This window comes from Tiliqua scincoides, chromosome 5 (assembly GCF_035046505.1).
Source record: "Tiliqua scincoides isolate rTilSci1 chromosome 5, rTilSci1.hap2, whole genome shotgun sequence".
Lineage (NCBI taxonomy): Eukaryota > Metazoa > Chordata > Lepidosauria > Squamata > Scincidae > Tiliqua > Tiliqua scincoides.
In genome coordinates, this window is record NC_089825.1 from 29,241,886 (window position 1) to 29,255,292 (window position 13,407).

The window sequence follows — 13,407 nt, forward strand, 5'->3', positions numbered from 1 at the left end:
TTGCTGCATGGGAAACAGTCTATCCTCCATATCTACTTTACCCAGGCTTCGCATACTGGAAAAGACACTCTGTTCCAGAACCACCATTCAGAGTGCAATACCATAGTCTTCCGAGACTGAAGGATGCCAACAAAAGGACTGAGGGCGCAATCCAAACTGCACCCTGCTATAAGGCACTTCTGCACCACCGTGGGAGGAGGTTGGCCAGGGAAGGTGGAATGGGGCTGTTCTGGGCTGGGGGGAGGGCGGGCAGTGGACCAGTGTGCGGGCCAGGCCTGGGAGGGGGGTGGTGCCAAATCTGGCACTTAGGCCAGATCCTAACTCCCCTCCTAGGCAGTCCAGCCCACCACTTTAGGTGGCACAGATCCAAGTAGTCTCATTCAGGCTGCTGCTGTGTGACATGGGGTGAGGGGAAGTGATTCCCCTCTCGCAAAACGGAAGTGCTTTGCACCCGCTTTCAGTGAAAGTTCCAAGCCTCGGGGAGAGCTGTGCAGGGCTCCCCGCACCTCCTGCTGCAGCCCTGCCTTCTAAAAGTAAGTCACAAGCACCCCCCCTCGCTCCCCTTAGCAGTGCGATCCTGGGGATCGCTTTCCTACCTCTCCCCTTCCCCCGCCCCTTAAAGGGACAGGGGAACCTTTACACAAACTGGTGGGTCACGACCCACCAGTTTAAGAACCACTGCCTTAGAGGATAATGGGGCCATCATTGTTGAGGAAACAAGTCTGCTATCTATTCTGTTTAAGATAGGGCAGGTCCACTGTGGCCACCAACTTGGATTAGAAACAGGGAGAGGGATGGATATGTATATTTGGCCATTATAGCACCCCCTGCCCGCATTGGCTGAGTTGCCCCAAGCCCCACATCCTTCTAGGTGTGGCCTTGCCGAAAAGCACACAGGCCCGCAAATCGAATTTGTATGGCATGAATTTGCAAGTACAGATGCGTTTTACACTATGCACTTTAGTGTACACCTAGGAAAATGATGTGTAAAGCATGCCTGAAATTACAAGCTTAAAGAAATTAACTTCTTCAACTTCTCCCCCTCCCACAGTATTTTCAAAATATTTCCATTTTGCAACAACTATTTATTTCTGCACTAGACATATGCTAAAACATATGCTGGCAATTTCTCACACCCTTACTGAATCCAAAAGGTCACGAATGGATTTGACATTCTTCTCAGTACACATTATTGCAGAATCAGCACTGAATCTTCTGCAGTGGTAGATGAGATCACTACATTACCACCATGGCAGCATTAAACTGCTTGCACAGGTGGCCTTCAGCTGACAGCTTGAAATACACAAATGAGAGGGCAGGCTATCAATCTAGTGACGAAAGCAGAGAAGGGTAGAATACACAAGCTATATGCTGATATAGTTTATGTAACTGGCACTCAAAGCACTGTAAATTTCACTGTAAACACACAGAAAATACTGTACAGTAAAAAGAACAGTGCCTCCCTTTCGTCTTAGTGATGTCTCTGATCCTTGCAAGAAAAAAATTGAACTCTGTTCACTACCATAAAAAAAGAGTTGCTAGATCATGTTACAAGTCTGAAGTGCGATGTACATACTCATATTACAAAGCGGTGATTTTTGGCCTTTTTCATCTCATGGCACACTGACAAGGAACTAAAATTGTCAAAGCACACCATCAGTTTTTTGACAACTGACAAGGCACATCAAGCTGTTAGTGGGAGGGCTCACATCCCCTAATGGCCCCACTAATAATTGGCCCCCAAACTCCCACAGCATACCTGTGGACCATTCATGGCACATCAGTGTACCATAGCACGGTGGTTAAAAATGCCTGTTACAGAGCCATAATCTCTCATACATGTGGAATAGGCAACACGGAATTTCAGCATTACCCTGAAACATTACTGGGAATTTATGCAAGCCATTTGGTTACCAAAACTCTCCAAAATATGAGTGTGACGCTGTGTAATTAGGAATTAAACCAGTGGTTGTCAAACTTTTTGGCACCGGGACACACTTTTTAGAACGGCAATCTGTCAGGACTCCCTGGAAGTGACATCATTAACCTGAAAGTGATGTCATGGTTGGAAGTGTCACCATCAATTTAGGCTTCAAACCTAAGCCGAGATAAGTATGCTATTATTTTGCATGCTGTTATTTTGCGCAGTTCAGAATTCAATCATTCCAGCTCAGAAGTCAAAGCAGACAACAGAGCTGGATCCTTCTCCAACCAGCATCCCATCTTCCCACCTATTCAGGGCAAAGCACCATGCTTCTCTTTCACTAGGAGCCCACCCTGCCCAGAAGCTCGATACCATGTATTTTGTGTTCTGTATTTTCAATGGCAGCTGAGCTAGGATCCACCTGAAATTGGCTCATGGCCCACCTAGCGGTTCTGACCCACAGTTTGAGAAATGCTGAATTAAACAGTGTGATAGTGCTCCAATTTCAGCAAGTTGAGACATACCCCTTCATTTAAGAGAAACTGTACAACCTCATTAAGTCTAGATTAAAATTTGAAGACCTAAAATGCTGATTATATACCACGAGCACATTGTTGTAACACTTCACTTGCTGGTAGAAAAGGGAGGAAAAGCACACACAACTTTGGCCTACAACTTTCATTTGAGATATTGTGACATATTCTTATGAAGCAAAAGTATAAACTCAGGGAGATTTAACACCAGCCCAATCCAGACTTCACAAGAAACCATGGTTTAATCCTGGTTCATTTCAGCATTCCCAAACGTTGGGGCTTGTGCAAGTTCCCCCTTCCTTTTGCATACAATGGGGGAAAGGTTTCTCCTCCAATCCTGATTTAACATAAACCAGTATTTCCCATGATATTCAAGCTTAGTAAAATCCAGATGATTCAAATCAGACTTTGAGAAAAAACCAGACTATTAAAGTAGAATATAATCAACTCTGGTTAGAACAGAAATTGCTGGATTTGCACATTATGGGAAAGCCAAGTTTTAAACCAGGATCAGAAATAGAAACTTTCTTCACTTTGTAGGGAGGTGGGAAGAAGAGTATATCATGTCAGGGATGCCATATGGGAGGGACCATAATTAAAACATGGTTTTGTGTGATGTCTGAACCAAACAATGGTTTGCAAATCAGAAGCCAGCCTTGTGAACACATTATCTCTTGTCTCAAGCTATTTTCTGCCTTCCTTACTAATCTAGTGCCATCTTACATGAATGCCCAAATAAACCAGTTTCCCTTTTAATCATGGTCTGCAAACCCAGTTCTAACCACAAATACTCTCCGATTCACAAGGGAACCATCATTTTTACTGGCACATACCATAGCACAATAATGAGTAAGGAAAAATTGAGACAGAAAAATTGCTTTGAAGAAGAAAGGAAGGAGGTGGAAATAGGACAGAGCACTGGAAACATGCCCTAATTTGCAGAAGCCAGAAATACATCTACACCCAACCCTATCTGGAATCACATTCATAAAAGCATTCTAAAAAAATGTCAAAAGAAAGAAAATTACCTTTTTGACTTTTAGCTTTACAAAACATCTACTTTGGAAAAACATTTATACATGAAAGCAGTTTTTCAACAAATTTCTAAATGGTTCAAAAGATAATGTGTTGAATATTTAAGTACCATTATTCTGATCTGTTTGTACAGTAGTCAATTACAGTACAAAGATTTCATCTCATTTGTCATCTTTGCATTAACATACATTTCCACTGCAATAGTGGAACTACCTCAACAAGAAATGAAAGTATGTGAAAGACTGCCAAGAACTGAGTCTGATTCATTTTAACATGCTTTAAGGCCCAATCCTATCTAAACCCACCCCTGAGGATGCAGCCATGCCACCGGAATGCATCCTGCGGAGAGGGAGGGGGGCAGTCATGGAGGCCTCCTCAAGGTAAGGGAACCTTGTTCTCTTGCCTTGGGCTAAGCCTTCACTGCCCCAATGGGGGTCTACTTAGACCTATACTAGCACAAATTTGAAGATCTAACCAATACAACCTACTCCCCATGAGCAGCTGGTAGAGATGAATAGATATAAGGATTTTACATTTTGTCTTGCTATGAATACCTATTTCCAATTTTGTGTTAGCTATGTCGCTAATATGATGCTATAGTTGCAAGTGGAAAACCAGTGCTTACCTCACTTGCACCTGGGCAGGTACCCTTTGGCTACTGTACTCTATGAGGCAGGTATGCCCATGGAGGTGTTTTTTGCAAATGTGTAAAGCATGAACATGAAACACATTTGCTTGAACAGCCACATGCATGCACCTAGGAGCCCCAATCTCCCAGGCACACGAGTGCTAAAAATGGCATAGATGATGCAATTTTACACCTTTGCCGTGGGGAATAACAACAACAACAACTGGTATTTATATACTGGCTTTCTTGGTCATTGGAAATGCTCCTTTACTTTAATACAGGGTGGTTCACATAGGCAGGCTATCTCTAAACCCCCAAAGTTTTGTTGTTGTTGTTGTTGTTGTTTTTTACAATGAACAAAGAAGTTCTGTCTTTCAAGAACAGATTAACTTTTTATTAGAGAATGTTTCAGTTTCACGAGCAGAAAACAACTGGATAGCAAATATAAGATCCCAGAACACGGCTACATACAGTGAGAGAGTATCGTCAGTCACAAACACAGAGCATTCAAGTCTGGTATGTAGGTCCGTTCCAGGGGGTTACAGGGGGTAAGTTGGAAGTCCATAAGCCACTATATTCAAGGCTAGAGCGAGATGCACCCACTCCCGCCTTGCACATGGCCAGCAGTGCCAGGCCAGGCTTCTTCCGCTGAGGGCAGCCTCCGGTCGAGGGTCCTGGATCCAGGGAGTCCTCCGTGGGTGGCCTCCACGGTTGTCACTGGCGTGTCTGGCTTCTGGGTGGGTTGTTCACACGTTGCAATAGTGAGGCACAGATCAGCATAAGGTGACATACAAAGTAGTAAGCAATTAGTTAAAGGGAGAAAGAGAGTAATATAGAAAGGTGGAGTATGTCAGTCCTTTTGACAGCATGTGCAGGTGCAGAGTTGCTCAGGTGCATTCCAGATGGATCTTTTCAGTCTGGTAATCTTTCTAGCCCCATTGCCTCCCACGCTGACACAGCTGCAGCTGACTTATCTCTCAGCTCAACTTGGTGATCTTGAACTGGCGACCTTAATGGTGGTACTAACCTCTAGACTAGACCTCCTGCCATTAGTGAGCTTTACTGTAACACAGCTGCATACACAGCTACGCTGTAAAGCAGTGGTTCTCAAACATTGAGGGAGCTTTACTCCCTCAGTAAGACTTTGCAGGGGAGGGGCAAGGGCAGCGACACGATCCCCAAGATCACGTTGCTAAGGTGGGCGCTTTCCACTTACTTTTAAGTAGGTACGGCTGCAGCAGGCTGCAGGAGTTGCAGGGAGCCCTCTGCAGCGCTTCTCGAGGCTTGGAAAGTTCAGTAGAAGTGGGCACAAAGCACCTCCTGCAAAATGAAAGTGTCTTGCGCCCCTTTTACTGAAGGGGAGCGCTGTGGTGGGCTCCCCGCACCTCCTGTAGCCCTACCTACTTAAAAGTAAGTGAAAGCACACCACTTCACCCCCCCATAGGGACGCAATCCTGGGGGTCGCTTCTCCCCTTCCCCAGCTCCTTAAAGGAAGAGGGGAACCTTTACACATACTGGTGGGTCACAACCCCATCAGTTTGAGAACCACTACTGTAAAGTGTAGAGCAACCCTTTACTACACCAAGTACTAAAACTGTTATTGCGTTTATATTTCTTTTAAAAAAGAGCAGCCATCTAGATCAGAAATGCAATGTGTGCATGCATGCACGGTACGCATGTTAAACCTTTCCATCCCACACTGGTCCTGACAAAAAGTTTGTGGTCCTGACAAAAATTGCCCCCTTTACACTATGTGCCCTTGGAGGGGAACTGCTATTGGGCTACTACATTTTCTGAAAAGTGAGTTGTGACTAAACTAGCTGTGGCCTGCAACATTTGCTACATGGGCCCCTCTGTGAACCCAGGAGATTCTCTGTTCCCTTCTCTTTGTAATCAATATGTATCCAAGGCCTGTTCTCAATCTCAGTCCCTCTCTGGGTAAACACTATCCTGGGAGCCCAAGTACCTGGGAGGTGAAGTATCATCTGAATAGATCATAGACCCCAACAGCCTCATCCTATGAACATCTGCTCAAGAAGCAAATACCAAGGAGGAGCCAATCCTATCCAACTTCCCAGCAGAATGCAGCTGCAAAGTAAGGGAACAAATGTTGATCTTGAGGAGGCCTTTGTGAGGAGGCCTTTGTGACCCCACTGCAGGATGCAACACATGTCAACTGATACAGCTGAATCAGAGCTTGAAATTTGGATAGGATTGGGCTGTGAGTTACACAGGACATTTCTGAGTAAGAATGAAGAGGAATTGGGCTTCAGTCCTACCCACACTTACCTGGAGTTAGCTCCACTGACTATAATGAGACTTATTTCTGGGTAGACATGAATGGGATGGGCTCACAGTCTCATACTGTGCAATTTTACCCATTTTTACTTAGAAGCAAGCCCTAATCTGGCCAGTGAGTTTTAATCCCCAACAAGTACGTTTCGATTGCAGCTTTAGATAATAATAATAACAATAACTAGTTATTTATATACCGCCTTTCTGGTCATCGGATTACTCCTCTGACTTTATTCAAGGCGGTTTACATAGGCAGGCGTTTCTAAATCCCTCAAGGGGATTTTTACAAACATAGAGGTTCTCTCTTTCAAGAACCAACAACATTTCAGAATGGATCTTCCTGGTTTTGGTCTCACTTCTGGCCTCCAGCTCTCCCATGCAGGCTGACAAGCAGCTCCATCTCCCACATGGAGGGCAGCCAAGACGCTTCTTGCTCACACCAAGAGCAGGTGGAATCACTCAGCTGGGCTTGTCAGCTGCTTCAAGGTCTCGCCATTCTCAGCCGTTCAGGGAGCTGCCGGTGTCCTCGAACCGGCGATTTTCTGATGTTACCTTTGGGCTAACGGAGGCTCTACTCTCTAGACCAGACCTCCTGCGCAGATAACTCCTCCTCCAGATAACCAACACAACTCCCAAATAGTCCACTTCCTCCAATTGCACAGTGAATCAGGACTATGAGGTGTTAATTTTGTACAAGTGACAGAGGCAGATTTGGGTTTTGCAGACACAGTTACCTTGTTGCTTATGAAACAAGAGTCCTTAATTGTGACTGGAATACATTTTGGCTTGTCATTAGCATAGGATTTGTTTGCTTCTTGTAAGTTACCAAACCCTATCACCTAGGCAACTAAAAAAAAAGCTCTTGCTCTGCTACTATCTTATAATTTTCCATTAGAGCAGCTGTTTGAGAAGCTCCAGCTTTCACAAGAAAAAAAAATCTAGCTAGCCAGGAAGCTAACATTCAAACAAAGTGAATTTGGAAGCTGCTTGTCAATGCAAAGTTTTCAGGAAAAGGTAGTGTACTTTTTCCTGCGGCAATGAACAGGACTTACATTTCAAGCCACACAGTCCATAATTCTGATGAGGTCTATTGCTGGTTTCTTGAGCCTCTCACTCAGGGATTATATTTAATGTTTTTCATTATAATCTTTTCCATAGTAAAAAGAGAGACAGAAAGAAAACTTGACACCAATAATGGCATATTAGAATTGCATATTTTATGTAAACATGAAAACAAAACAAACTCAATTTATGAAAAAGGCTCATTATGTTGGTTTGTAAAACTGGGATAGCTGATAATGCAAGGCATTTAGCTGAAAGGAGGAAGAAAGTCTGGCTGTCTCTGACTCTCAACTATTTTTTCAGTTTCTCTTTAGCTATCTCATTTCTGGCCAATCTCAAACGTTAACGCATGCACTTTAAAAATTACGAATAAATCTAATGTTGTTCCCCAAATATGCTTTTTAAAAAAGCTGTTGACAAGATAGCTATAGTTGAATATTTCTGCAATTTCCTTACAAAATGGTTAATTCCCCTCTCCAGTACTACAGAACTAAATACCATAACCACTACTACACTAACACAATGCCTGGTCATAAACAATATGGGCCAATGATTATCTACTCAGAAATAAGTGTCAGTTATTACTCCCAAGTAATTGTGTATTGGATTGCAGCTATAGTTATATAATTCTGTTCCACCCTATATCTCAGTTGTGATTACAGTCGTGCACCGTTATCCATGGGGGTTCTATTCTGGAACTCCCCCCCCCCCCCCCGGATAGCTGAAACCATGGATATGGGCAAATGCCCATTCCTGTGGTGCGGACCCTCCGGAGATGAGGGGAGCCCAGCTTCTGAGCTCAGCAGAGACCGCGGACATCCATTCACAGCCTCGGCTGGGTTCAGACTCAGCTTGGCAGCAAAAAAAATGTGACTTCTGGTTTCATGGAGAAATCGGAAGCGACATTTTACTTCCTTAAAAGGAATTGTGAGGCCGGTGGAAGCCCTGGAGGAGGTGGGCAGGGTGTGTGTGGAGGGGGGCCACGGATCCAATGTGCAGATAACTGGATCTGCAGATACAGCCCTCCCCCCGTATATTCAATAACCCATCATTTGTATGGCAAATTATTTGCTACTGCTTTAATGATTAGAAATATTTATTTATTTTTTTTAATTTATTGTTTGATTAATTTCAGTTCTGCTTAGCTCTTAAAACACTTCCTTGGTTCTAAAAGAGATTTTAACAGCTTCACAAAGCAAGCAAACAACTCACTATGCTATCAATAGAACCAGGTCTCTTTTAAAACCAAAATATAACCAGGAACATCATGTCCCTAAATAATGTTATTCAGTGACAGATTTTTATTATTATTCAATTTAGAACAGAACCAAATGGAATGAATTACAAGGCTGTCATTGCTTCCTCAGATTATTCAATTAAACCTGTTTTGCACCAGGAACGCTCACACACAAGACTGTGTTAGAATCAGCAACTTAACCCAATCCACAAGGTGCTACATATTCCAAATGTACTTACTGGATAAAGTACCTAAGCTACTTTATTTATGCTAAGGCCACAATCCTATATGCTTTTACCAGGGAGTAAGTTCCATTAAACTCAATAAGAATTAGGGCCGAATCCTATCCAACTTTCCAGCACTGATGCAGCCATGCCAATGGGGATAAGACTGGGCCCTTAGTTTTAAGAAGCTATGCACAGGATGGTGTTGCAATAGTCCTAAACTCATTATTTTGAGCCTATAATAACGCTGAATAGAGATTATGTAAAAATTTATATTTAGACCTTTAGCATTGTTCAATGGACTTAAAAATAGTTTATACACCATTCACATATACCATGTTTAACAGCGATCTAAAGAACTGCTTTAGGCACTGCTTGTATGAACCTTCCTGCTACTGTGCCTGATCAGTGGCACTCTCCTGAGTTTTAAACAGGAGTCTTTACCGAGCCCTACCTGCAGATGCTAGAGATTAAATCAGGGAATCTTGTGTGTGTACACACAACATATGCTCAACCAGTGTACCACCACCCTCCTTTTGCACTGTGCAAAGTTCCCCCCCCCTTTTCTCTTTGAACTTCACAAACTGCTTGAGTGTGCAATCCAAACTGAGCACTCAGCCGGTGCAAGTCCACTGCACTGGCCCAAGAGTGTCACAAACATGCCACAAAGCACGTCTGCAACTACTCTCAAGCTGGCTAGGCCAGCGCTAGGGCATACATCAGCCTGCCAGCATCGGATCCAGGAGAGGGCAAGTTCGTGTCGGTCTCCCTTGGCTGGTGCAGGGGGGAGGGAGAGGGTGGTGGGAGAGTTGATCAGAGGCAGGGAGGGGATGTTTCTGGGCGGGAGGAGGGGGGAGTTTCTGGGGGGGGGAACAGTGGGAAGATCAGGCCTGGGAGGGAGTGGGACCTGCCATGGCACTTCAGGCAGAATCCTAACCCCTCTCCCTGGCCAACCCAGTGTTACACTGGGCTGCTTGGATTTGCACCAGCGATTTCACTGGCACAGATCCTGGTAGTCCCATAGGGTTGGCTGGGCATTACTCAGGGTAATCTTCGCTCACAACAGGAGAGGAAACTGAGCGCTTTCCACATGCGCTGCCTCCGACGCATCCTCGGCATCACCTGGCAGGACAAAGTTCCAAACAACACAGTCCTGGAACGTGCTGGAATCCCTAGCATGTATTCACTGCTGAAACAGAGACGCCTGCGTTGGCTTGGTCATGTCGTGAGAATGGATGATGGCCGGATCCCAAAGGATCTCCTCTATGGAGAACTCGTGCAAGGAAAGCGCCCTACAGGTAGACCACAGCTGCGATACAAGGACATCTGCAAGAGGGATCTGAAGGCCTTAGGGATGGACCTCAACAAGTGGGAAACCCTGGCCTCTGAGCGGCCCGCTTGGAGGCAGGCTGTGCAGCATGGCCTTTCCCAGTTTGAAGAGACACTTTGCCAACAGTCTGAGGCTAAGAGGCAAAGAAGGAAGGCCCATAGCCAGGGAGACAGACCAGGGACAGACTGCACTTGCTCCCGGTGTGGAAGGGATTGTCACTCCCGGATTGGCCTTTTCAGCCACACTAGACGCTGTGCCAGAACCACCTTTCAGAGCGCAATACCATAGCCTTTCGAGACTGAAGGTTGCCAATACTCAGGGTAAGGGGACAAATATCCCCTTACTCTGAGTTGCACTCCAGCCATCACCTAACTTGTGCTGGATTCAGGGCAGGCCTTTTGGCCTGCCTGTTCTAGCACAAGTTAGGACTGGACTGCCTGACTCCTTTTCATTTAAAAAGGGGTTTGCTATGCTGTATTTGGGGGCAGTGGGGTGCTATGCTGTTCATGGGATATCAAACATCTTCTGAGTGTGTATATAACTAGTTTCACTGCTAGGTGGCTCCTGTTCCTGATGTTTGGAAATCCAACCCTAGGAGCATCAGGCATGTTTAGGTCACTGGACTAAGCAGTAAACAAAGTTCATGTACCCATAATTAAACATCCATCCAGTAAAAAGGCCTTTGTAATGCTTTGTGAAGATTAACTGCAGGGGTAGTATGATACTACACATTGCAGCATATGGGGTCAAGGACACTTCTCTGCGCACCTCTGCAATGGCAAACATCCAGTCTAGTATTTTTGCTTGCACAGGTTCATTCCAGCATTTCCTTCTCACTGACTTATAATTTAACACCTGACTTGGGCATCCCACACATATTCAGGTTAGGGTCTGGAGCACTGCTGAAAACCGGATATAACTGAAAAGTGCAATCTAGTCAATTTTTTGCTTGCAAATGCAATATGGTCACTGAAAAAGTATCAGTCTCAAATGAATGCAAAAGCCTAAACACCACAATAGACTAAACAAAAAGATGGCACTGAGTTGATCAAAGAGAAAAAACAGCATGTGGTCAGTTGTGCAAACATGACAAAATAGGTCAAAAGAATAGAACATGTGCTGATGTATGACTTCCGATTATAGCTGATATGTGTCAAAGGAGTGGACCGTCAAAAAGCAGGGGATACCTGTAAAACCAACAGGGTGTGCCCAATAGCATACTCAGTCTTTATTTACAAATGTGCATGAAATTTATTTCTAGCTAGTCTACCAGATTAACTGTTGTTCATCTCTATATCACGAAACGAATTAGAGCCCAATCCCATGCATGTCTCTTCAAAAGTAAGTCCCATTATAGTCAATGGGGCTTACTTCCAGGAAAGTGTGGACAGGATTGCAGCCTAATTTAACCATGCACACTTATGATGTGGTAATTTCTCTCCATCATTTTCCCCTCCATACTTCCACTTTCAAGTATATCCTTTCCTTACCCCAGCACCTTACTGGAGAAACACTACTACGTAAGTGATTCAAATTGCCCCCAGTTTCCACCATCATAAAGACTATTGCACAACAATTCAATGTCAGGAGCAGCTTGGAAAGGGGTGGGAAGCAAATTTGGCTAGATTGAGTAAGGAGGAAAACCACAGGCAGTTGGAGGCTAAATGGCTAACCAAAGGGGTAAGGCAGAGCAAGGAAGAGGAACAAAAACAGATGGCTTCAGAGATGCAGAGCACCAGAGAAGACACAGCTCAAGTATCTCCAAACACGGCCTGTTGGCAGGTTGATCAAACAACTTCTTCCTGCATTGCCTTCAGGGAGCATGGGGTCAAACAATATCATGCAGGGTCAATTCCGTCTAAAGTTCCTGGGCAATCTCCATCCCACTGACCTGACTCAATCAGACCTGTGAAGTTGCTGCACCAAGTGACTTCAGACCATGTCTAGGGACTTATACATTCTACCAGCTACAACTTAGCCAGGTCCAATGCCAATTACCCTGTTCCCTGGGGCGATGCAAGGATCTTGGACCCCTGCATGTATGTGATGTCTCCCTTGGTGCAGGCCCTCTGGTCTCCTGCTTACCTGGTAGCTCCGCCTCCTTCCCAATTTCAGAGGATGAAAAAAGAATTGCTGTCATTCTGGCTTGCTCCCAGGGGCTCCCTAATAGAGAGGGCTACTGCTTGGGAGCAGACCTGATAGGTGGGGGGGGGGGGGGAGAAAGAGGGAAAAATAAGTGCATGCAACTTGACACAGGTACTTCCTTCTCTCTCTTCCTCTCCCCACCAGCCAATTGGGCTTGCTCCCAGGCAGCAGCCTTGCCATTATCACAGGAACTGTGCGCAAGCAAGCCAAGGGGCTGCCAAGCAAGTTGAAGTAACTCAGAGTTACATATACAGATAAGAAAAAAGACTCACCACGCTACTTTACACTTCCTTATTACTAGTCTGTACGCTGCTGCAATTCACACAGCAGCTTCTGGCAGGGCCAGGATTATTCCTAGGTAGGCATGGGCTATTGCCTTATGCCCAATAAAGCCTCACTTATAGCACAGTCTCTGCACTTAACCCTCCCCTCACTCCTGAACTGCTTCATCAAAACCCACAAACTATCTCCATTTATATCCTGCATTTTAAACCCAGTTTATCAACAACTGGTGCAGGGGCTCAATCACTCTTCATTTTGTAGAGTGCTTGGCTTACAGTTTGCACTAAACAATTTTCAAAGCAGCAAAGTCATGGCAAATTCTTACACAACCTATTAGCCAATCTTTTCCATAGAAAGAGGAAGCATGAACAGAACTGTTTCTCCCAGTTCCACATCCATGAATACTCTGCTATACTTTGATTAAATGTTTGAATAAGTAGCTACTTGGATGCCTTCTATAACTGTGCTCCAGTTAAAAATATCACCCAAATGCTTAATCTTGTATGGGGTGTGTGTGTAATGCATCCTTGTGGTATTTAGTTCCACAGGTACACATTCAGGCACAGAAATCAGCATGTAACCCAGACTGAATAGTTCTATCATGCAAAAATGAAAGATTAATATGTATCTGGATAATACATGTGTGCACTTTATACAGAGGAAGTCAAGCTGTGTGCCTTAAGATCTTTCAGCACATTTCTACAATGGTAAG

The 13,407-nt window shown here is 44.6% G+C and overlaps 1 protein-coding gene across 7 annotated transcripts in view; it reads right to left on the reverse strand.

Moving 5' to 3' along the window:
* Positions 1–13,407, reverse strand: part of ICA1 (islet cell autoantigen 1) — a 77,233-nt gene that overhangs the window by 58,077 nt on the left and 5,749 nt on the right. The gene's annotated exons all lie outside the window — the stretch shown is intronic.